Source organism: Taudactylus pleione, unplaced genomic scaffold, assembly GCF_031769625.1.
Source record: "Taudactylus pleione unplaced genomic scaffold, aTauple2 ptg000408l, whole genome shotgun sequence".
Lineage (NCBI taxonomy): Eukaryota > Metazoa > Chordata > Amphibia > Anura > Myobatrachidae > Taudactylus > Taudactylus pleione.
The window spans coordinates 3661934-3686965 of NW_028284810.1; positions in this window are offsets into that span (position 1 = coordinate 3661934).

Below are 25032 nucleotides of genomic sequence, written 5' to 3' on the forward strand. Positions count from 1 at the left end.
GAAAATAATCATATAGTAGTACCCCCATATAATGCCCCTGTAGTAATGCCCCAGTAGTTATGCCCACATATAATGCCCCTGTAGTAGTGCCCCCATAGTTATGCCCCTGTAATAGTGCCCCCCAAAAAGGCCCCTGTAGTAGTGCCCCCATATAAGGCCCCAGTAGTAGTGCCCCCATATAGGGACCCTGTAGCAGTGCCCCATATAATGCCCCTTTAGTAGTGCCCCCATATAGTGCCCCTATAGTGCCGCTTGTAAAAAGAAAAGAAAGAAAAAAACACTTACCTTAATCCCCGCTCCTGCATCCGCCTCCATCCTGTCCGCCTGGCTGCTCCTCGGAACTATGGGAGAAACGTCATGATGTCTCTTCCATAGTGCGCATGGGGAGAGCCGGAAGCTGGAGTTCAGAAGAGAACTCCAGCCTCTGGCTAACTCGACGCTGCATGGAAGGTGCCGGGCTCCCGCTGGTAATAACATCTCAGCGGGCATCCGGCTTAGAGCCTCCCTGCGGCGCCGGGCTGGAGGACACTGGCACAGCACAAGGCGCCAGTGACTTCCATTCCTGGGGGTAATGGATGGACAGCTGGGCATGCAATGATTAATATGCATGCCCGGCTGTCCGTCCATTACCCCCAGGAATTTCATTTTTACCCCATTTGGAGTAATTTACCCCTGTTCCCCGACCAGTGCCTTAGGGTCTTATTTATCAATAAGTTTTATAATTCATAACGAGTGATAAAACTCATTGCGTATGATAAATGGTGCTCAAGCCAATCAGCTCCGAACTGTCATTTTTCAAACAGATGACAGTTGGAGTGATTGGCTAAAGCACCATTATCATACGCAATAAGTTTTATCACTCGTTGTGAATGATAAAACTTGTTGATAAATGAGGTCCTTAGTGTTTAAGCCACAAAACAGCAGAGTCTAAGATGCAGAGACCAAAACAAGCTATGCAGACCTAATACTAGGGAGTATTGAGTCTTGCCTATTACAACAGCCAAGATAATACTAGAACGGCCCCTCCAAAACCATGAGTACTCTTTATTTTCTGCTTTTCTGCAGGCACATCCAAAAGACCGTTGTACTGCATCTTTACTGCTGTAAAATTCAATAACATCTGCCGGCACTGTCCAATTAGGAGCCTTTAATACATCCACAGAGACCCCTTACTAGTCACAACCAGAAAAAAGCTAAGTGCTCCTATTTGTACCAGGACTGTTTTATTTAAAACTAAAATACTGTTTTTAATAATACAGTTTTTATGACAATTTATTGTGTTTTGTAAATAAATACCATACTGATCATTTCAATCTAATTGTAGTGATATCTCTATTCTAACCTGCACTTATTACACTTTATTTTACTGTTTTCCCTTTCAGCACTGGTAGTAATATACAATAGCAATAATCTAATTTGTTGCTATGGGCAACATCTATACTTTTAATTTTTTACATTTATAATAAATCAGAAGTTATAATAAATCTACCCCTTAATCATTAGTCTAATTTCAACTGTGTTGTACTATGGATTTGTAGTGTACAATCTGAGGTACTGTTCTATATCCTCACCTATAGCAACATATCTGGAACTGCCACTTTTCAAAAATTTTATTAATATTCATGAAATAAAATCCTCAGCAATGATTAAATAAATATAAAAAGCTGATAATTCAAACCAGCTTGTATATTTATTAGACCAAAAATGTACAGTAAATGTTTTCTATGAGGACTCACTGAGTGCTTTGGCCATTGGGAATTCAGAGACATTGACCAGTTGTGAGCAGGAGCCCACATTAATGAGCTACAACATGGAAACCAGAATTAATATAGGTAATGTAGGAAATACAGTACAGTATGTCAACAATACTTAATTTAAATCAGTCCATCAATAATATTTAATTTAAAGTTTACATGGAGCAAGACATGCTAAAATATTGTTTTCGGGAAATGAAGCTAAATATAATAACATAATTATTTTTCCACAGTAATTGAGTATGTAAATGAATACACCCCCTTATTTTAGGATTAAGTTTATCAAGGCTCAAATGATCAGTTAAATTTTATTTACTTACCTTTATTTTGCTGAATAAATCTGAGCGCTCGCAAGCGGGTCGATGTTGCCCAAGTGCGCATGCACACGACGGACCCGGATCCGTCGTGCGCATGCGTGAGACCCAAATAACGACGGCCAAGCCGTCGTTATGGGTCTCACACCAAAGGGGGCATGCTGTCGATGGTGAGTGACAGCACGCCCCCTTTGGTGGGTGCGCCGGGGGCGTGGCTGCCCAGACAGAGGCGTTCCCATGGGTGTCAGTGATGTCAGTGGGAGTGCTTTTGGCTCTGATAGAGCCAAAAGCACTCCGGGGCTTGCGGCAGTGAGACCCTACCGCAGGGTCTTGTCGCAAGCCCGATGGTCGCGATGGTCTTGACCATTGCGACCATCATTTTGGCCGCTTGCTATAGCTGTGGGTGGTCACCTACAGCTTTGCGAGCGGCCCGGAGGCCGCTCCAAAAAGGATCAGGGATGGCCCTGATTCAGAGCGAGCGCTCTGTCAGAGCGTCCGGCTCTGAATCAGGGCCTATGCTTGGTCTGAGTTACAGTAATCACATTTTTATTTTTTTGCCATGTTTAAAAAGAAAAGAATGAGAAAACTGTGCTATATAGCATAACACTATAAAAATAGATTATCTGTTTAATTGAATTTAATTCAGTATTACCATAAAACTGTATAAAATGAAGGAAAGTGGGTTTGGAAAACATACTGTAAATAAATATTTGAGTTTTCTGCTGGATTTTGGTTTCTCTGAGGTTGATAAGCAGATAGATTATTATAATATTAAAACATTGTTATTAAATGAGAAATGTCTCCAGCCATGTTTTATGCAGTAAATCTTGACTGTTCCTTACTGTATGTACTTTATTGTCTTGTACCTCCCTGTGTACCATTCCAATAAAGTTTGTTTTTCAAACAAAAAAATAAACAAAACAGTAAAATAACTTAAAAGGAATTGTACATTCCAGTAGGCCACATATATAAAAATCTGTAATTTAATTAGATTGTCTAAAGATATAAAGAGCATTTGATGAGATAGTTTCCATTGACATTTTCAATTTCTTTGTACCTCTGTGACTTTACTTTTCCATAGAGTACAGTTTATTATTTTGCTTGAGCGATACTTTTTCTTCATCAATCTATTATTTTGTAGCTGGCTTTGCTGTTTTAGTGCATTCCCATTGCTTTACTGCCTGTCATGAGCATGTCACAAATAAAAGTCACCAAAGTGTTTTTTTTAACAACTTTACCTGTAGAGAATAATCATAAAAAGTTTGCAAAACTTGTATACTCCCCATGGTTTGTTTTTTAAACATGCGTAGGTATGCAGAAACTTCAGATATCTTATTTTGCCAGAAGTCATATTTTTTCCCCATCAAAGATGGATAACATTGTTATTTTGCCTAAGGTTTTACTTTGAATATCCTCCAGCACAGATATAGCAAAATGAGACCTACTAACAGCTTTGTTTAGGTCTCTAGGATCCAAACACATTGTTTGTATCACATTTTCTGTTCTGCAATAAGAAAAATATCAACAGAAGATTAAACTGAGGGTTCTAAGACATGACTAACGCTAGCTTGCTATATAGTACATACAGAAAGTTGACACAGTGGGAAATGTAATTAAATAGTAAGTCTATTAACATTTTTATCATCCAAAAAAGTATTGGTGCAAAATACATTTGGCCTCTTACCATAGGTATTTTTATAATGGGTGCAGGATGTGAGGTGCACATACCCTCTGGGTCCAGGTGTCCCACAGCACACACCCCATGCCGGCAAGTGGGTTCCTCCTTTTCTCTGACGCCATCTTCCTAGTGACACTGTGCCAGATTCTTTGTTTTCCTGTGAGCATGTCGCTGCAGAGGAGTAGGGACCTGCTTGATGCAAGCAAGGTAAGACGCATGGTGTCTGCCTATTACTGAACAGTGGTGAAAACAGCAATTCTACATCAGTCAGTATGACATGTTCAAATGAACTGTTTACATAAACAAAGAAATGCAAAAATTGGTCATATTGCATTTTGTGATAGGGCCTGATTCATTACGGATCGCAACTGCAGCAACGTACGTAGATCGGCCGATGGTGCATACTGCACATGCGTATGCAACGCAGTGCGCGTGCATGAGTTGGCATTGTGATTGCACTGTGATCACCTACACAGATACAAAACCATTGCAGATCAAGGGACGGAATGTCAGCGTTTGGGGGTGGTGATGGGGGAGTGATTGGAGAAACACAGGTGTGCCTGCCTGTTTGAATGTGCATAAATTAGCCACTGCGACGGCATATGCAGCTTAAGTACACACTGCATGTGACAGCAGTTGCAATTTCTGAGTAAGGTCAGAACTGTTGTAATTGTGCATGAGGGGCTGATGTTACATGATGGTACTGATGTATATGGATGTGCAAAAGCGGTAACGGGTGTATCTATGGTGGCTTTGGGCATCTCTATGCTGGCTTTGGGCATCTCTATGCTGACTTTGCGATTGCAAACATTAGCATATTTTGCTCAGCATTTCTGCATGCGTAATCGCAGCTGCGATCGCAATAGCGATCCATAGTGAATCAGGCCCATAGTACAATAGTTATCAAATTTTTAAACTGCTAGTTAAAAATATGTAATATGCTGGTCCAGCTAAAGTAGCAAGACCAGCAATGTGTATTTATTTCTAAAAAGTAAAATAGATTTCTGATAAAAAATAATTGTGCTACTGCTGTACAAGCTCTAAAATAATGTAATTCCATTTATAGGGAACCAAGGTTAGATAAAACATGATAGGAACTTGTTTTCTAACCACCCATCCACCAAAGCATGCTTATATGTATATATTTACTAAAGTGAGGGTTTTTAAAAGTGGAGATGTTGCCCATAGCAACCAATAAGATTATACTTAACATTTATCTAACACCTTATAGAATATAATAGCTAGAAAGTGATTGGTTGCTATGGGCATCATCTCAACTTCTAAAAACCCAAACTTAAGTAAATATACCCCTTAAGGTGCATACACACGGGATGATGTGCTGTATGAACGATATTGGTGAAAGATTTCCCTTGAACTTTCTGTAGTGCAGGACAAACGATATTGGGTGTATACACTGAAATATATGTTTAAAGACATCTTTCAGTGAAGTCATCCTTCCACATCTCTGAACGGGCAATTCTTGATGATATTGTCAGATTGGCCTGCATGTATGGACATCAAAAGATATCGTTATCGCCCAGCGGGAGCGCGTTGGAATATCATTGATGATATCGTTTTCGTCCATATCGTTCATAAAAATCCACCCGTGTGTATGCACCTTTAGGGAGCCAAAAGATGAGTGAGGCCACAACTCAGGTGACTGATCTACTTATCCTAGCTTAGCCCTTATCCCACACGGAAACCAAAGAAAACGATCTACAATTTGCAATCAAATAGTTCTAAGAATTTGTCTAAAACAGGCAAATACTGCTACAGAAAATGATCAGGGACATCTATCGATCCACACAGCGCTCTCTCCTTTTGTCACTTATTGGTTGCATTATCAGTGAGACTTTTGCTATATTAGGCCAGGCTAGTAAGATGACCCCTAAACATTTGCAGTGTCGTATAACATATTTTTTAACTTTCTTGTGTTGGCTTCTCAATCACTATAAACCGGCATGGTGTCTTTTCTTATATTGTTACGAAACCATAATGTCATTCCCTGAATTTCCCATTATTCTATTCACTTGGTTATTACTTTTTTTCTATAAAAACATGAACTTGTCAGAACCACCCAAAATGACAAGTCACAGAGTATATTATATTAAATCCCTCATGTAATCATGCTTTCTACTATGATATCCTTTTTGCTATAAAATGTATAGTCTAAGAAGATGCACTAATGTTAAGTTCTATATTAATAACTTATAGAATGTGATTAATTTCAAATTCTATCGTATTCATTCAAAGGTACAATATGCAGTCTTTATACTGAACATCAAGAACATAAAAGCAACTATCTATTACACACTGTGTTACGTTTGAAAGACAGAGAATGACTTGTCATGTGTCAGATCATTATTGAATTTAATTTTTCTTGCTACTAGCCTTTTTGTTCTGAAAAAATGTAATGTATAAATCATTCTTTTACTTTTTCAAATTAAAGGAACATAATGTAGATTTAAAAATGACAAGTCCAGCTACATCTGAGGAATCCAGTCAGTATCTAATGCTACTCATACATATCAATCTGATGCTGCAATTCAGCTTTGTGAAAGACAGACAGAATGTTTGCTGTAGTTATTCAAATTCCTTAGATAGACACGTTCAGTAAAAATGATGCATTCTTTTCCCAATTAATGTAAATGTTAAAAATGGAGATTAGCATGTTTTAATTCCAAATATATTAAACTTTTAGTAAACGTATAGGGTACAAAATGCCAAAAGGGAGAAGATTAGGGACACACATAAATGGAAGGGGAGTGACGAGATACATAGGTGAATGAACATAACACATATAGGGGTCTATTTACTAAGCAGTGTTAGGAGACAGAGTGAAAAGTGATAAAGAAGTGATAAGGTGCCAGCCAATCAGCTCCCAACTGTCATCTCACAGGCTGTGTTTGAAAAATTACAGTTGGGAGCTGATTGGCTGGCACCTTATCACTTTCTTATCACTTTTCACTGCTAACACGGCTTAGTAAATAGACCCCTTAGAAATGTTAATACTCTATAGAACTGCATATACATCTTTATTTGTTCAAGTGTCTAATTGTCTACCCAGCACATTTCAAGGTTCAGTCTCATTTCATGGACTGGGAACATCTACATAGTATCAGAAAGTGCCTTGTTTGGAGGGTTTTTAGATGCTCATGAAATGTAGTATTACATCATGACCACCAGGAGATCTGGATGGTCTTTTATTACATGTGGCACATTTGTGTGTTTGAAACTTTTTATTACATTGATTAAAGTTCATTCACAAATGTACTCTTCAGCAGAATGGTGCTTCACTGGATGGTGCAAAATGCATTTCAATATAAGTAAAGGGATTAAGACCCGATTTATGGAACTTCAGATGAGTTGAAAAAATGTTAGTGTTTGTACTAGGAAAAGACTAGAGAATGGCAATGCAAATAGATCTTATACCCCATTATTTAATTTAATTGAATTAAGTATTTTATTACTGTAGCTCAGTGCAGTTCTTCTCAAATTCAGGGCCTGATTCAGACCCGCTTGCGAGCGCTGAGCGCTCGCAAGCGGGTCGATGGTGCCCTAGTGCGTATATGCGCACGATGGAGGGAGCTCCGTAGTGCGCATGCGTGAGACCCGAAGGGTCTTGCACCAAAGGGGGAATGCTGTCGATGGTGAGTGACAGCACGCCCCCTTTGGTGGGTGTGCCGGGGGTGTGGCTGCCCAGATGGAGGCGTTCCCATGGGAACACCTACCATCTGGGTCCGGCCCCACTGACATCACAAGTGATGTCAGTGGGAGTGCTTTTGGCTCTGATAGAGCCAAAAGCACTCTTGGGCTTGCGGCAGCGAGACCTTACCGCAGGGTCTCGTCGCAAGCCCCGATGGTCGCGATGGTCTTGACCATCGCCATCATCATTTTGGCTGCTCGCATAAGCTGTGGGTGGTCACCCACAGCTATGCGAGCGGCCAGGAGGCAACTCCAATAACAGGTAGAAGGGCCCTGATTCAGAGCGAGCGCTCTTGTCAGAGCGTCCGGCTCTGAATCAGGCCCCCAGTCCTCAAGAAACACTAACAGTCCTGGTTTTAAATATATTCATAATTGAGCACAGGTGACTTAATTAGTACAGTGCCTCAGTCATTTTGATATAACCATCTGTGCTCAAACAAAGATATCCTTTTAAAATGACTGTATTACTATGTCTTGACTGGGTTTGAGAAGCACCGGCTTAGAGCAAGCCTTGTCGCACTTGTATTCAGCAACTAGCAAGGAACACCCTCCAACTGCCCAACTCCTTTCATTAGCTGATTGTATTGCTTGCTCACAGAAATTGATACATAAGCTGCAAATCCATATGATTTCCATAAATCCAAATGTCCAAACATAGGATTGTCAAAATACTGCCGCAGGTTGGAAATGACCTTTGTAAAAGCTACTGTAGGCTACTTTAATATGATACTTTTTGTCAGATTCCGTACAACATCCCATATGTACTGTATTTCTGTTCAGGTTTCCTTTATTCCTGGCATAATCTTTTCAATAATGGCTATTATGAGCATAGTAAGTCAGTGGACCATTGTTTTATATAGCTCTGGGCCAGAATATCATATTTTTAGTTTTAAATTTTTCATTTTAAGAAATAGAAGTACAGTGTACTATTATGATTTAAATATCATCTGACTCCTTATACCATCCCTGCTTCAGTACCTTCTGTTGTGCCTATTCGGTAACAAAAGGTGACATATACAGCTGCTTGTGTTTGATACAGAAGGCCTGAAGGAAGTATTTGTTGTTTTTTTAGAGTTCCTCTAAACTTCCATTTTTTAACATAAGTGTGAGAGAGGGGTTTAAAAAATGCACACAAATAGTTTCTGGTTCTCATATTGGTATGATTGTAAGCAAAAATAGACATATTTGGCTTCTTTCGATACAGCAGACTTTACTTAATTTGTACAACAAAAAGTAATAGGTAGTACTGCTACATAAGATAACAGTGGGCTAACTGGCTGTCAGGGTAAAATAAATACTAAAATCCAACTTTGTGTGAGTCTCATGCTCATGAAAAATAACAGCAATTACAAATTTGGATAAAGGGCCAAAACAAATTGGGCCTCACTAACAAAGCTCTCTAGACAGAAAAAAAAATTGGTTTTGTACCAAAGCTACTGGATGGTCTGCCAAGTGCCGCTGAAGGTGCAGACTTCTATATCGAATTGTGGGGAGGAAGAATAATTTTGAAGGGGCACACTATGTAAAAAACATATTTTTCATTAAATTTCATACTTACATATTTCACCGATAACACTTTTTGGCTTAGCTTCCAGATTAAACAGAAAGTTGCTCATCAGTTAGATGTCTTCAAGTCATACAGCCCAAAATTACTGCACACTGAGGAATTGGCAGCCCTAGGAATTAGGCAGTAGCAATAAGGTACAGTCCAAAGGCCAAAATTGAGGTATCCAGCAATGTGTATTTAAGGTCACAGGCAAAACAGGTCAACTTCAGTCTAAAGGTTAGAATCCAAGGTATTCAGCAAAGTTTACTCTTAGAGCAGTAACAGGAGTGATGGAATGTGTTGCCGGAAGGAAGACGCCTGTCATTAGACCTACGCTGGAAGCCTGAAACCCAGCATACCGAACGAAGAGAGAGAGCCGCGGGGGGGAGGGATAGGTTTTAGGGCTCCCGGGTGGACTTAAGGATAGGCACCCCCCGGGAGGGTGAAGTTTAGGCTAGGGGAAGGGGGTTTAGGGTTAGGCACCCCCGGGGAGGTTGGGGTTAGGCACCCCCCCAGGAGACTTAGGTTTAGGCTGCGGTGACAGGGGGGTTAGGTTTAGGCACTTAGAGGGGGGTTAGAGTTAGGCACTTTGGGGGGAGGTTAGGGTTAGGTACGCCTAAGGGAGAGTTAGGGGGGGAAATAGGGTTAGTTATACTTAGCGATCGGGATCTTCACCGCTGCCGGGCTTCTGCTGTCGGGATTTGAACCATGCGGCCGGCGGTATTACCTACTACACCCCTTTAGAACACTGTACACTTTGCTATGGTGAATACTGTTTATAGCATGCTATAAAATGTATCTCTCTTATAACTGTACACATTTTACTTTTTATAATACAGTAGTTGTAATGTCGGCATTTCCTGGCTTTTATTTATTTTATTTTTTCTCTTAATTTCCACTACCCATCTCTTTCTCTCTTCTCCCTCATCTCTCTCTCTCTACCTCCAAAACATTCTCCCCACCTCTCGCTTTTCTCTTCCCCTTTTCTCTCTCTTTCCCATCCCAACACTTTCCCTACACCTCTCCTTCTCCCTCTTCCACTGTGTCTATCACTGCCCCCTCAGGCTAGTAACACACTACAAAAAACGTGTACCCAATGATGGGTCAATGCAATGAAATACTGCATTTCACCTTCAGTACTCACTGCACAATGCTGTGTACAATGGTGCTATGTGCCAGTGCATTCCAAGGTATCATCTATTACATTGTCCCATCAAATGTGAAGATGTGATGAATGACGTACATGAACGTGTGATTACGCATACACAATGCGATGTGAGTGATATTTCGTCCCATATATATAATCGTATAAAGGAATGCATTATACAATAGTAAAATGTATACAGTATAAAGTTATATGAGCTAGAATTTCTATTCAGTCATACATGTCATGCAATTAAATTCTGCAGCAGGTCAGGAGGTAGATTACTCCTGTTCTTAATTCCTACTGATCACCCCAGTCTTACTGTCAAATAGCAATCAAAATACAGAGCATTTAAAATATAATAGAAATGTGTTCTATTATTTATTATAAGATTATAATGCTCTTATAGTAAACAGTACTGATCTATTCTCTAAGTATGCACAAACATCCTTCAAGGGATCATTATAAATCAAGTACATAAGCCTACCCATAGATGGGGTATTATCAGGGGGTTGGGTACGGGATGCTGGCGCTCAGGATCTCAGCAGTCAGAATCCCATTGCTGGCTTCCTGCCAGGGTTAGGATACCAACACCTGTTGGTAAGTATCGTAATCCTACTCCTGCCTCTAACTCTAACCTTCCCTCCCCACACCTTAAACCTAACCTTCCCCCTTGTGCCTAACCTAACCCTCTCCTCTAGTGCCTAACCCTTACCCTATCTCCTCCTGCCTAACCCTTCCCCTAGTGCCTAATCCTAACCCTAACCCTCCACTTAGTGCCTAACTCTAACCCTTACCCCTACTACTTACCGTTGGGATGCCAGCACTGGCATTCTGAGCGCCAGCATCACGCACACTGGTATTCCTTATCAGGCTGTCTAATAAGGTTCAATCAAGTTATGTGACTCAGTATATACCAACTACTATATATAATTATTAGACAGAACATCTGTTATTATTTTAACTGCCATATAATTGTTCATTTACCATTAGGATGTTGGCTAATTATGGAACTGCCACAAAAATAATAACAAACTGTTTATCCATATTCAGTAGGGATCATAAATCAGAGATTATACAATTAGAATAACTTTGTCTAAATAAAGAATGACACAGATTTAGGAAATATCAACAATAAAGTCCCAGGTGCATTCATTTTCCAATATGTGGCATTGTTAAGCATTCTACTCCTTACAACAATCACTCTGCTAATATAGGTATTGGTCCTAACTCTACACAGTGAGATTAGGAGCACTGCATGCAAAACTTACCAAACGGTGGCACAAACCCTCCAGCAGGAGCTACTATTGATATTTATTATTTACAGATTATTTCATACAATCATTATCTAAATCGATTGCAGTATAAAGTACATTTATAATTTACATTTTTAAATATTGTCTCACTTTTTTATTCTGAAAGGACAGTTTTTGTTTGTTTGTTTTTTTAATATATGTTTATTAAAGGCAATTATGGATGTGAAACCACATATGTATTAGGCACAATAAAATAAAATGAGCTGCAGGGGTGAATGACCCTTAGTCTTCTTCATCATAGAAAAGGGTAAAGAAAAGCAACTTTGTCACAAAGAATACGTAATTTCAGGATTCCTATCACACTATCTCTCTGATGAACAATGCAAACAAATAATACACAAAGTACTGAGAGTTAGGATTTGAACTTGCCCTGTACAGTAAATCTGCAATGTAAGATAAGAAAAGTCTATACCTTATTTTTCAGGACTCAATTTACTTGCTTCTAGTAAATATTAGATGGACTTATTGCTTAAATATTTATTGCAATTCGTTTCTATTTTTTACAATAATGATTAGATTTATTCAGTGGTTAAAACGTACAACTATGAATATTATCAGAAAACTATATTTTGGTTAATGGGTTTTTATTAAAATGGTCTGTTAGGAAACATTTGTAATACAGGACAGTAGTAGAACAATATTTTATTTTCAATTTATTATTTACACAGTAAAATTGAGCTAAAAACCTGATGATCTAGAGAAAAATAATTTGCTCTACATTTAACACCATTAAATGCTTCTATTTGGTCATTCTGTCTTGACATGTAAAGTAATCGATTTAAAGCTGGAATCTTTCATCTGATTCAGCCATAGTCCCATCACAATTACTCTGGCTTGGTTTAACCACCCAGAAATCTTAACTGTGGCAGCAAGATACATAGACGGGAACCACTGTATAAAGAATAAGGTTTCCTTTAATGTGGAACAAAGTCTTTTGAATTGTAAAACTGACCTTTTGAATGGCCTGAAGGTTAATACATTTATTATGGAGATCTAAAACTGTACAATTTAAGGGTGGATGAAATGTTGGCAGACATGTGTGCTTTACAGGCATGGATTGCATGTGATCTGAAAGATCCATTAATATTGATGTTGATATTTCATATATGCAAATATTATTCACCTTGACTATTATCTGTGCCAACTGAAGGGTATCCGATTTACCATTTAGTGCTATATGGATAGACATTGAAATGCTTACATCAAAAGGGTAACCATCAGAAAAGAACAGCAGCAATCCATGTACCAACTAAAGTTCTGTTCTGAAACATGACATTTTTAAACATACTGATAAATGAAGTGTGTATAAGGTCATTGGTCTTGGTGTCCTTTAGGGTTACACTTCCTTTGCCCATGGTGATTCCAATCAATCAATAAACTAGAAGATTTATTTTTTTCCAAGTATCAATTAGTGTAACAAGTACTATTTTACTATAATCAATTTTAATAACACTTTTTGTGTCTTAACCAGACACTTGGGGGTAAATTTACTAAGAATCGAGTCTGGGAGAGTTTGCTTTTTTTTTCAACTCGATTAGCTTCACCTAAACTCGGGTGATTTGAAGCTCCTGAGACTTGCAAATTTACAAAGAAGGGAGTTTAGCTGAGAGTGAGATGGCCGATGGTGAAGCAGAACGAGATTTCTCTGCCGAGTAGCAGGTTTTGCAGGAGATATGTGTAAGCTGCTTGTGTTGTATCTGTAAAAAAATGGGTTAAAAGTAAAAAAAAAATGACGTAGGACCCCCCCCTCCCCTAAAGCTTAACCTGCCCCAGGCTTGCCAGCCTGTCCTGGTTTCTAAAAATACAGGGAACAAATGTGTAGGGTTTCACCATAATTTAGAAACCAACACCAACCTGCAGGGCCAGTCCTGGTTTTAAATATAGGGGGAAAAATTGGGTAGGGTCCCCCTATATTTAAAACCAGCAACAGACCCAAAACAGCCGGGCTGTAATGCCACAGCCCAGAGACCCTTTCACCATGGCTCCGGGGCCAAAGCATTATCAGCCCAAGCTGGTCAAGCCAAGCCAGGGATCTCAGGGGAGGCGGGGACCCCCCAATAAAGGGGTCCCCCCTCTCTCTTAACCCCAGGTTTCTTCTGAAGCCCGGGATTCTTCCCCTGGAGCATTGTGTACGGGGGTAATGAAGTGGGGAAATTTAAGTAAACTATTGTATTTTACAGTTGGACTACAGGTGCCAGCATGCCTGCCCTTTGGCACTTGTGGAACTACAAGTGCCAGCAGATGGGTGGCACCTGTACCCCCACTGTAAAATAAATAGTTAAATAAAGACAAAACACAAACACAGTGATTAGTAAAACTTTATTACACACACCTACCCATTCATACATACTTACCTATACCAGATGCATCTGTCCTCTTCTCCAGTAGAATCCGTAATGACTGGCCCTGCAAAAAAGAATTCATACTCACCTATATCCTGGCGCTGGTCTCTGCAGCATCCCCGGTACTTGGCAAAACAAAAAATGACTTACCCGACCAGACGGACCCAGGATCTGTATGTGTGTTGTCACACATACAGATCCATCACGAATGCCAGCTGATGGGACTGCATGGGCTTTGCAGTCCCGCCAGCCAATCAGTGGCCACGGCCTCGGTGAATGGGTCTCCGGGCTGTGGCATTACAGCCTGGCTGTTTTGGGTCTGGTGCTGGTTTTAAATATAGGGGGGACACTACCCAATTTGTTCACCCCTATATTTAAAACCAGGACTGGCCCTGCATCCTGGTGTTGGTTTCTAAATTATGGTGGAACCCTACACATTTTGTTCCCCGTAATTTTAGAAACCAGGACAGGCTGGCAAGCCTGGGGCTGGTTAGGCTTTTGAGGGGGCATCCTATGTAATTTTTTTTCAGATATTTAAATGTATTTTCTATTTTTACAGGCAGAAACATACATGGATTACAGCGATCTGTGTATGTTTCTGCCAAACTCTCAAATCACAGGCAGGTGTATTTTTTTCACAAGTTTTTACAGGAGAGTTTTCCCATCTCATGAGAGTTTAGAAACTCTCTGCTTGGTAAATTCCAGAATCCTATCTTCACCAGTGAAAAGTTTCTCGAGTTTTGCCGAGTTTGACATTAGTAAATTTGAGAGTGGGAAAAAAATGCCCAAACTCTCCAGAGTTTGCAAACTTTCCCAAACTCTCAGCTTAGTAAATTTATCCCTAGGTGTTTACATGTTGTAAGGTTTTCTGCAATATTGGGGCAGATTCTGAGTAGCATGCAAAGTGGCAGTCATGTTGGGCAGCTGCAGTAGCCTAATTTATTGTGTCTGATCAATGAATGCAGGGGTTCATGCATGTTGCCAGCTCAGGATTTCATTGTGTAAACTATCTAAAATAAATTTGCTATACCTGTATCAAAACTGGCTAATAATTTTCTAAAAATGTTCCCAAAATTATTTTTTGATATCAAATTATGTATATAATAGCTATTTACACATGATTCAATATATATTTTTTTTAACAAAAAATGTAAAATCAAGTTTACATAGCTATTATGTAAATAATGTTATAGTTAAAAAAAATCTACAATATTGTTGACATATCTGAAAAAAATAGTTTTATAGTTTGAAAAGACTCATCTGTGTTAGCAGGGTGGAATGGACGGGATCTAGCGAGGGGATGGAACCGTGACAGAATGGGGAGGATAGGATGGGACCAAGTGGGGGACACACTCTGAGGTGATCTGGCATATGCCGGTACCAATATACTAGTTTATACACATATACATGTTGAAAAATTGTGCGCATCTAGCAGTGAAAGTATAAGGAATTAGTTAATATTTTCATCAAAGCATTTAAGCTTGTATGCCAGCGTCATGGCTTCCTCATTTCTGCAAGTTCCTACACTATCATATTTGCATTAAAAACCGTTGAATTGCAAGATTATTCACTGGCATATTTCTGACAAATAGTTTTTTACTGAAGAATAGTATCAGCAAATAATATTAATTATTAGCTCACCAATGGTATGATGTTGGAAGATGTGTTCAGGAACAGAGCTGTATGCACATTAACAATTTGTCTATTTAGAGATCCAGAGCAATGTATATGGTAAAACTAACTTCTCAATAATCACCATTTTCTCACCAATAAAGAAGTTTACCTTTTCAGATGTTTCTAAAAATTTACAATTGACATGTCCTGAAATAGGAAAGGTCATCTACATTCCATCAGTGGTGTGTCAGTGTTTTACATCGATGGCAGAAAACAATTGACCGCATCGACAGGAAACAACTGATGGTTTAAACCATTAATGGTCATTTCTGCTGTTGGTTACGAAAAGGTGGCAGGACAATCAGTGAAGGGGCATTGGTTAAGAAACACAACTTCAATGGGCTAAGCAGCATGGGCTTGGAGAAAACACATTGGCACATAGTGTAAGCAATTATCAGAAGTAAATGACACAAAATAAAAAGCAACACATAGTAGAAATTGAGCTGCTTTATACTTTAGCCTACAGAAAGAAGAATTTGTGTAACTATATACTACTGACAATCTTTATTCCAGGTGTTAAAAACCTAGCTCAATACAGTTTAAAGGGAAATTGACAGATTCACCAAAGCTCAGATGTTAAAATTGACTTCCACAATATCACACCAGTCAGTGTAGAATAATACTGGATAGACAGTGAACTCATTAATAATGCAGCAAATTGTAATGTTATTTCAGCATGCTAATACTGTATATGTCTCCTTGCTCCATAGATTTGCTGTCCTTATGGGGCTGTAACCATGATAGCCAGGGTCAAGTAAGGATAGGGAACAAAATAAGCACAGATATAACTAAGTACAGAAATCTCACAGGTCCGGAATAGGCTAGTGGCCAGAATGCGGCACAAGTTATATTTGGACAAGATGTATCACATAACATAATAAGTGCTTAAAAACTGTTGCAGCCTGGCCTAATACAATTAGTTATTTTAGATATAGAAATAATTAAATGTAATTCAGTCTTAGAGAAAACTGTGAATTTACAACAATAATATTTATATTTTTCATACCCTACCATTGGTCAATTTCCATTGATTAATTAAGATTTTAGTCATTTCTTGTGTAATAATTGATGCACTAAGAGGCTGATTCAGAGTTAAATGCATTTCAGTTTTGCAGATGGATCCTGCATGTTTTGTGTTCCAGAGCCAACTGTATGCAACTACAGTACAGGCAATGCTGGGTTGTGCACAACATGTCAACGGGGTGTGTCAATGGAATTGTGATATAAGCAGAGTTGTGCAGATGTGTAGATATGTGTAGATATGGCTTTTATCAGATTGGTCTCTTCATCAGGGATTGAGCTAGTGCAAGTGTGTACTGGTAGTGATGATGGAAATGGTATGAAATACCAACAGTCGAGATCCTGGCGGTCAGAATCCCAATGCAGGATCCCAACAGGGTTAACATACTGACACTTGTTGGTCGGTATGCTAACCCTACCCCTCTCATTACCCTAGCTCTCCCTCTTTGGTGCCTAACCCTAACCTCCCCCCATTGTGCTGAACCTAACCTCCCCCTCCCCGCACCCTAAACCTAACCCTCCCACCTCAGTGCCTAACCCTAACCTTCCCTCTAGTGCCTAACACTAACCCCTAAACCTAACCCTTAACCTCCCCCCAACCTCGTTACTTACCTTTGGAAACCTGTCGGGTTGGGATGCTGGTGCCGGGATTTTGACCGACATCAGTATTCTTGCGCCGATTAATGTAAGCATCGGCATCCCGTCTCCGAGATGCCGAATGCATACTACTGGTGACAGCTACAGAGTCACCCCATGTGAATAGAAAGGAACAGTGCAATTATCTCATACAACTCAGCATACAAGTACAGTAAATATCCACATTTTACATGCAATACTAGTGTAATTATTGACTTGCCTTCACCGTTGTATCATCCCTAAGACTTTACTACGTTGAAATTGACATTATTTATTAACAGTCACTTATATAGTACATATTATGCAGCACTGTACAGAGGATATTTCAGTCATTCACATCAGTCCCTTCCGCAGTGGAGCTTACAATCTATATATTACCTTCCACATGTGGATTGTTGTTAATTTGTGTGTCAGAAACCAAATAACCTAATAGTATGGTTTTGGGAGGAAACTAGAGTATCTGGAGAAAACCTACATAAACATGTAGAGAACATACAAGCTTCACGCATTTAGAACTCTAATGGGAATCAAAACCAGGACCTCAGTGCTGTGAGGCAGCAAGCTAACCATTGCACTACCAATTTGTTTGATTTGAAGCATGAAAGTCTGTTTTTTCATACATAGTTAAAAATTCTCTGTGTATCTGATTTTGAAAAGAATAAGTTGATAATAAAGTGGATGAAGGTTGTAAAACCTATGGTTGCAAGCAACATAAATATTTTTTTTCAATGGAATAGATAGATAAAACATCTGGTACTGTATATTATTTTTGAGGCTTTAAATGCCTCTTTTATCAGATATTTGTCCCTTTGAAATAATAGATCTTGGTTTGTTTCTCATGTCTGGCTGTTTTCCAGAAAACACTTGTCAGAAAGAAATGCTCACACAGTGAAATAAAAATCCTAAATAGATAAAGGAAGGTGATACATTATTTGCAAAACTAAATACTTTAATGCTACACTATTGCATTGCTGAGTCTTGAAAATCTTTATATTAGATCTTGTGTTAATATTTTAGAGGAAATGATTGAGCTTTTTTTATTTCAAGTTGACATTACTGATTGAAAATATCATAATCGTGTTCTTAACCTTTTATAAACTCACATGTTGATTTATTTTTATCCTCATAAAATCAATCAAGGTCTGTGATGATTCAAATAGCTGTTTTTATCTGTTTTTTTAATAATACATAACATACATTATAATAAAATTTTTAATAAATTAATAATTCTTAATAATATAAAAGGGCATTAGAGCCTATTTTTATGCAAATGATGGGGTTCTATTTATAAACCTAATTTGACATCCATTGGTCGACATTAGGACATGCAAAGCAAGTGTATTTACAGGTATTTTGTGTACTTAAAAAAGATGTAGACTTCTAACTGTTTTCAAAGTCTTCCGCATCTATGCATCCAATTGTGAGAGCAGCTATCATCACTATCAGCACTCCTGTGCACCAGCCCTATCCTTCATGCACAATATCTATATGAAATCAACTGGACCTCTGTCTATGCTCACTTCTGAATAGCCCACAATTCCGTCTACACACCAATGCCATGCCCATGTCACACTTATCCAAGTGCAAATGCCCAGTTTCCACCCAGTTACACCGTGGAGATCCATCTGACTTCCATACTACTCTGAATACTCTTAATCCCACAGATACATAGAGAGGTATAGCTTTGCATTGGGCATCCTCTGATGCATGTGTAGTGTGAAATATCACAGTCGTGGCTGCATTGCATGTGACTCTGAATTATTCCCAAAAAGTTTATATGGCTCAGCATAAAAATGCAGAGGAACTGGGAGTGCCATAAGCCCATAGAAACGCGCAAGGAAAAAAACTTTCCACTTTTGCATGAACACTTTGTTTCTCTTCTCTGGATCTATACGTTACCAGATGACTTACATTGTTGGAAGCAGCGCAATTTCTATGGAAACATTGTTTGATTAGCGTGAGCAGGCAAAGAACATCACTAACATTAAGGATGGAATTTGAACTGGCCCAAACAATTCCAAAGGGGAAGGGAAAAATTCAGATAGGAAAGGGTTAATGAGGTTGTATATGACTAAGGGGGTGATTCACCTTAGGACGAAATTGCAAAGCTGCATGCAAGCAGCATTTCAATTCCGCCTTTGCTAATAGGCAAATGGAGCAGAAGATGTATGACACTCCCCTGCTGCATTTGGGATCCTAGCACTGGCAGGCTGGGATCACCATCGCGACCATCCATCACAAGGGTAGACGATGGCGTCAGCCAGCAGCGTAAGCCTCAGCATACGCAGGCTGGCCAGCTTGCAAGGCCAGGAAACTGCATCCGTGGAAGCAGATCCTGGCCTTGCCACTCCCTGAAAGTGGGGCTGACACGCCCCCATTTCCTGGGATAGACAGTGATCCCTGCACTGCCCTTTAAATGCCTCTGCCTGTCAATCAAACATTCGCAGAACAGGTCCTGCACACGCGCAGATTCACGATAATCAGGAATCTGCGTTCAGATTAGCCCCTACATCCACTTGCATTAACCTTCTTACAATGAATGAGGTATCCAAATCTGTTTCCCTTATTTTAGATTTCTTATCACTAGTGACATGTGAAATAGTAATACCATATTTATGTCACTATTATGGATTTCCATTTTTATGCATGCCCAGATTTTATTTGATTTTACTGCCACTACCTGACAAAGTGCACTGCTTGAAAATTATCTGGGTGCCTCTATTGTTATGTAAAATAATCAAATAACTGATGATGATGCTGCCAAAGGAAGATAATATATAAATAATATTCTGAGAACTAAACATACCCTGTTCTCTGCCATATTCAATTAGAAGTGAAAAGCCGTTTTCGCATGATTTTTTGAGATATTTTCGCATTTTTTTAATTTTTACTCCGTATTCAATTCCATTACGTTTTCGCCTATGCGAAAAGTGAAAGCACTGAAAAAGGCAATACTTTTTCTCCACAGAATAGCAGGTGAAAAAAAGTGTAAAATCTATATTTTGGGGTGCAGATGTTGGGAAACCACACAAAACCCTTGGTACACTCCTCCAATGGACAATTCACCCCCAAAAAATAATTTAAAAATACCAGGAACACCCCAAAAAATGCCTTTGGAATTTGGGGTGAAAATGACAAAAGTGGGGGGACAACTTCAACTTCAAAAACTAGCAAAATAAGCTTCTTGGGGTGCTCTAAGAAGGGGCCAAGTGTTTTTGGGATTGAAGGTGCTTGTATGACAAAGGAATTTCACTTTTCTAAAACTTAACTTTAGAGACATTAAAATATGCTAGTACCCATTTTCAAGTACCCCAAATTTAACATGACTACTTATTTTCACCCAAAAATACTGCTTAATGCCATTCTTCACCACTATTGCAAAGACGCTAATAACAAGAATTTTAAACTTCAGTACTCCAAATAGATTTATTAGGGCTATTGGAACACTTCTACATTGATCCCCAATGTTAGTGCATCTTTTTAGGGGGGTAAGGCTGATTTCCCCAAGTCTGACAGTACTTTGCACCTGTTTTGCATTCGCCGCTTGCCGTTTTCGCCTGTTTTGGAATTGAATATGGTGGAAAGCAGGGACGCGCACGTTAAGTTTTCGCATCCTAAACACATGATGTAGGCGAAAAGTTGGGCAGGCGGAACTGCCTCTATCAACTAGGTTCTGACATTTATTAAGTGAAATTTATAACATAACATGAATTGATAACCGTTATTAACATCACCTACCCCTCTGGACTGGTTTTCATACATGTTAAATGCTGGATCTGAATCTTTTAGCCTAAATGCAACAAAAAAGCTGTATATCCTGCCTTTCTAAACTTATAGTACTGTTTAAGGTGTTATGAGATAATTCCTACTTAGTGGAACAGGGTTCCATCCCTGTTGTTAGGTACTCATCAATGCTGGAAATACACCTAGGTTATCTCCTAGGAGAAGTATGATAGTTTGCTAAGTTCTTTGCATGGTTGTCTGCAAAGCTAAATAGATGAGCGACAGGTCATTTCTAGCCAATTCATCCACAACCTTGCAATGCAAAGTTCCAATTACAGGGACAGTGCATTGATTATTTTTAAAAGTATAGGGATTTATATACAGTATTCCTACATATATCACCATATCAACAAAAATCTCTGTGGCCTCAATGATTGTCAATTAGTGACAAGGCTTACCACGGGCAGATAGCCTTGAACTTTAACGGCCCCAGCTAATCAATTATAAGCCCATTTCCTCCTAAGGTAAACCCACTACAAATGCACATTAACCCATGGATTCTGGGTTAAGTGTCCCAGCGCTAAGAGTTAATAAAGCCGTGGTAATATCAGAAAGCCCTACTTACCACAGGTTTCTGTTCACACCTCAGGAAGGTGCAAAAAGAAATATGCATGCATCTAAGTGCAGCTAGCCTCATAGCAGGGTGGCAGTGCTCCCTGTGCCACCACCTCCACCTCCCCCACCCCCTAAATGCATGCAGTCATAAAGTCCCACCCCATGAGGTGGGTGGGCTGGGACCACAATCGGCGGGAAACTGTCGCACTGGCTGGAGCATCCTCAAGACACTCTGGGTATATTTACTAAAGTGAGAGTTTTTAGAAGTGGAGATGTTGCCCATAACAACCAATAAGATTCTAGCTATTATCTTTTAGAAGGTGCTAGATAAATGTTAAGTAGAATCTGATTGTTTCCTATGGGCAACATCTCCACTTCTAAAAACTGTCACTTCTGAGTGGCAGCACGGGTCCCTACCCACACAGTGCCGGAGGCGTGAGGTGGAGCAGGATGGGCTGTGACATCTGATGAGTGTAGTGGGTTCCGCTCCAAGGGCATCCCAACCTGTGCAGCAACACTGGCCACACAGCCCTGAGTGCAGCCTGTGGGCCTACCACGGGCCACAATAGAATAGCTCTGTGCACTGCTACAAGCCTTTATTCAATATGTCCCTATAAATCAGGAAATAATAAAGTAAACATTCTTATATACTGCTCATATACAGTAACTGTATAAACATTTAAATTATACAGTAAAAGGACCAATGTCAGATAAATAAATTAATCTCAAACTAAAAGTATAATCATAATTGTAACTGAATTATAATATCCCAACCTTTTGAAGTAATATAGGACATGATAAATATATACTGAATTTTCAAAGTTAATTCAACTGTTTTTAAGGACTATCAGAAAGACAGGATACATAACACTGCAGGAACATTAACACATGGCCCTTGTTTATTAAGCTTCAGTGCTTTCAGGAGTGTGAGCATTTCACTTAAATGCTATTATGTGAAAGGTAAATTAGACCCCTATTGTGTGTATTTTCTACAAAGAAATGTAATTGTGACAAATGTGAGAGAGTTTTCACCAGTAGCGATCTACAGCCATAGCAGAACATTCAAGTGCATTGGAGCCTCTTGGCTAAAAATTGATTTGTTTCATGAAGCCTGTGAATAATGTGCATTTAGATAAAGCACCTGGGAATGACTGCTGGAAACCATAGCTTTACTTTATTATAATGCTTTAGGATAGAAAAGATCTAATTGGAGTGCATGTGTCTTTAGGATAGAAGATGAGGGTCCTTGGACATCTCATGAAGATGCTGCTATGGGCTGAGTAATATATCGTTACAGCACATCTCTGAGTTATAGCATCTACTTCTCCTTGTTCTGCATTTGTTGATTTCTCTGGAGAATGAAATTACTCCCTCATAGACCACCATTTGTTCCAAGGGAAAACTTATTCTAAAGAAGAGGAGGAAATAGCTTGCTGTTGGTATATGTGTTGGAGAATAGAGTAACAGTATTGTTATCAGCATGGATGGGCATTCTGACGGATCCAGGTTGTGAATTACTGGGCATGATGAGGTTGCTGAGTTAAAGCTGTCCATCTGCTTAGGTGCATTCATTTTGTACTGTACATTAGCATTCTTCAACATGCAAGGCAGTAAGCTAATTTAGTCTCTTCCCTTGTGATTGCACTAAAATTGTATTAATGTTGCCTTCCCACTATCTCCCCTGTACATTGCTGAATAGTCCCAAAATCATTTTAATGAAGGTCACTGATATCTTACCATGCTAATGTATACATATAGGGAAATTGTAAGGGAGATTGTGACCCATTGTAGGCTTACAGTGCAAAGATGAACAGTTTTTTTTATTATTTTAATTGTATTTATATTTTTACTTTCATGTATTAAATATACACTATATTGGCACATGCTACCTGCACCTCCTCATTTCTATTTTATCTGCAATTTAGGGACTCAAGTGCCCCCTCTCTGGGAGCATGGCAGATCTGTTTTTAATTTTATGAGAGTACATTATACTGTGCATGTGTGTATGAGAGAGAGAGGGAGAGAGAGAGAGAGATCTGGGGATGCCTACATAAAATGTATGCATTGGCAAAACATTGTGAATTTGAAGCTTTCTCAGCGAGTAAAATATTGTCCTAAGTGGAATGATTCCTATAACTTATTTTCTACAGCTTTACAAACACATAGGATATTTACTCGTACATCTGCTCATACATCTGTCAGCCTAGACTGGACCCTTCTAGGAATAGTAAACTATTCCTATACACTACTGATTAAGAGGGCAGAACATCACAGCATAATACCTAATTGTTTTGACATTGGTGTTAAACTTTACTTATTTACCATATAGGAAAACAAAGCACCTGCCTAGAGCACCACTTTGTACTGTACAGTAGCAAAATGATTCAACTATGCATAATAACCAGTAATACTGAAAAAATATGCATTACAAAAAGTACAGATAAATGTTACGGAATGTAAAAAAATATAACTTCTCCAAGAATGCAGCTGCAATTATATTGTTGCAGTGGTTCTCAAACTCAGTATTCCGGACCCCACACAGGTTAAGTTTTCCAGGTCACCCAGCAGGTGCACAGGTGTATTCATTGCTCACTGACACATTTTGAAAGATCCACAGGTGAAGCTAATTATTTCACTTGTGATTATGAGGACACATGGAAAATATGCACTGTGTGGGGATCCTGAGGACTGAGTTTGAGAACCTGTGTATTATTGCATATTTCCATAAGGGGAATCCTGAAATGTCATGCATTCTGCTGTCCCCTTGTGCTTGCTTGACTGAGGAGCCACAGACCAGGGACTCTATAAGAAGAGAAACAGAAACCTGGACTAATGACCTGCTTAGAGGAGAGTTGGAGATAAGGAACATTGACTGGCTGGAGGATTTCAATAAGATTATTTTAAAAGAATGTTTAGCGTTGCTTTAGCCCTTTAGTTAATAAGGAGTATCACCTGGTCTGCAGTTAAGGAGTTACAAGAAAACTCACCTACTGTATCATTGTCCACCATTGAAGCCAAAGTGCTTCTTCCCAATTTGCTAAATCGCTGTGATTACTCACATTTTAAAGAGGAAATCTCATTCTTTCAAACAAGTGAGATCCTTTTTAATCTAAAATATGTTTCAACAGATAACACAGCAGCCTAGAGACTAATTATAGAAACAGAAAAAACATAATAAGCTTCAGTAAAGTCACTCACTTTACTATAATGATAAAGGTGGACATTTATTTATAATTAAGTCTTTTATCTGTATTTTACATAATATACATGACATACATGTATATACTTTAACTAAATACAACTTTTAAATCAAAGCATAACAAACGGTTAACAATTCCTGAATATGATTTCATGTGAATTATATATGAACCACTGACATTTATGGTGAATTAAGTAAAAATCAGGAGCACGGTGGGTCTTAGTCTGTTGGTCATGATGTTTTATTATTTTATTGCATGAATATAGACAGACTAAAAAAGAGTGAGGCAGAGAGATACAATTTACAATGTTACACAGCAGGAGATGAAGTAGGAGTTTTGCCCTTTTTTACATGGTACAGTATAAA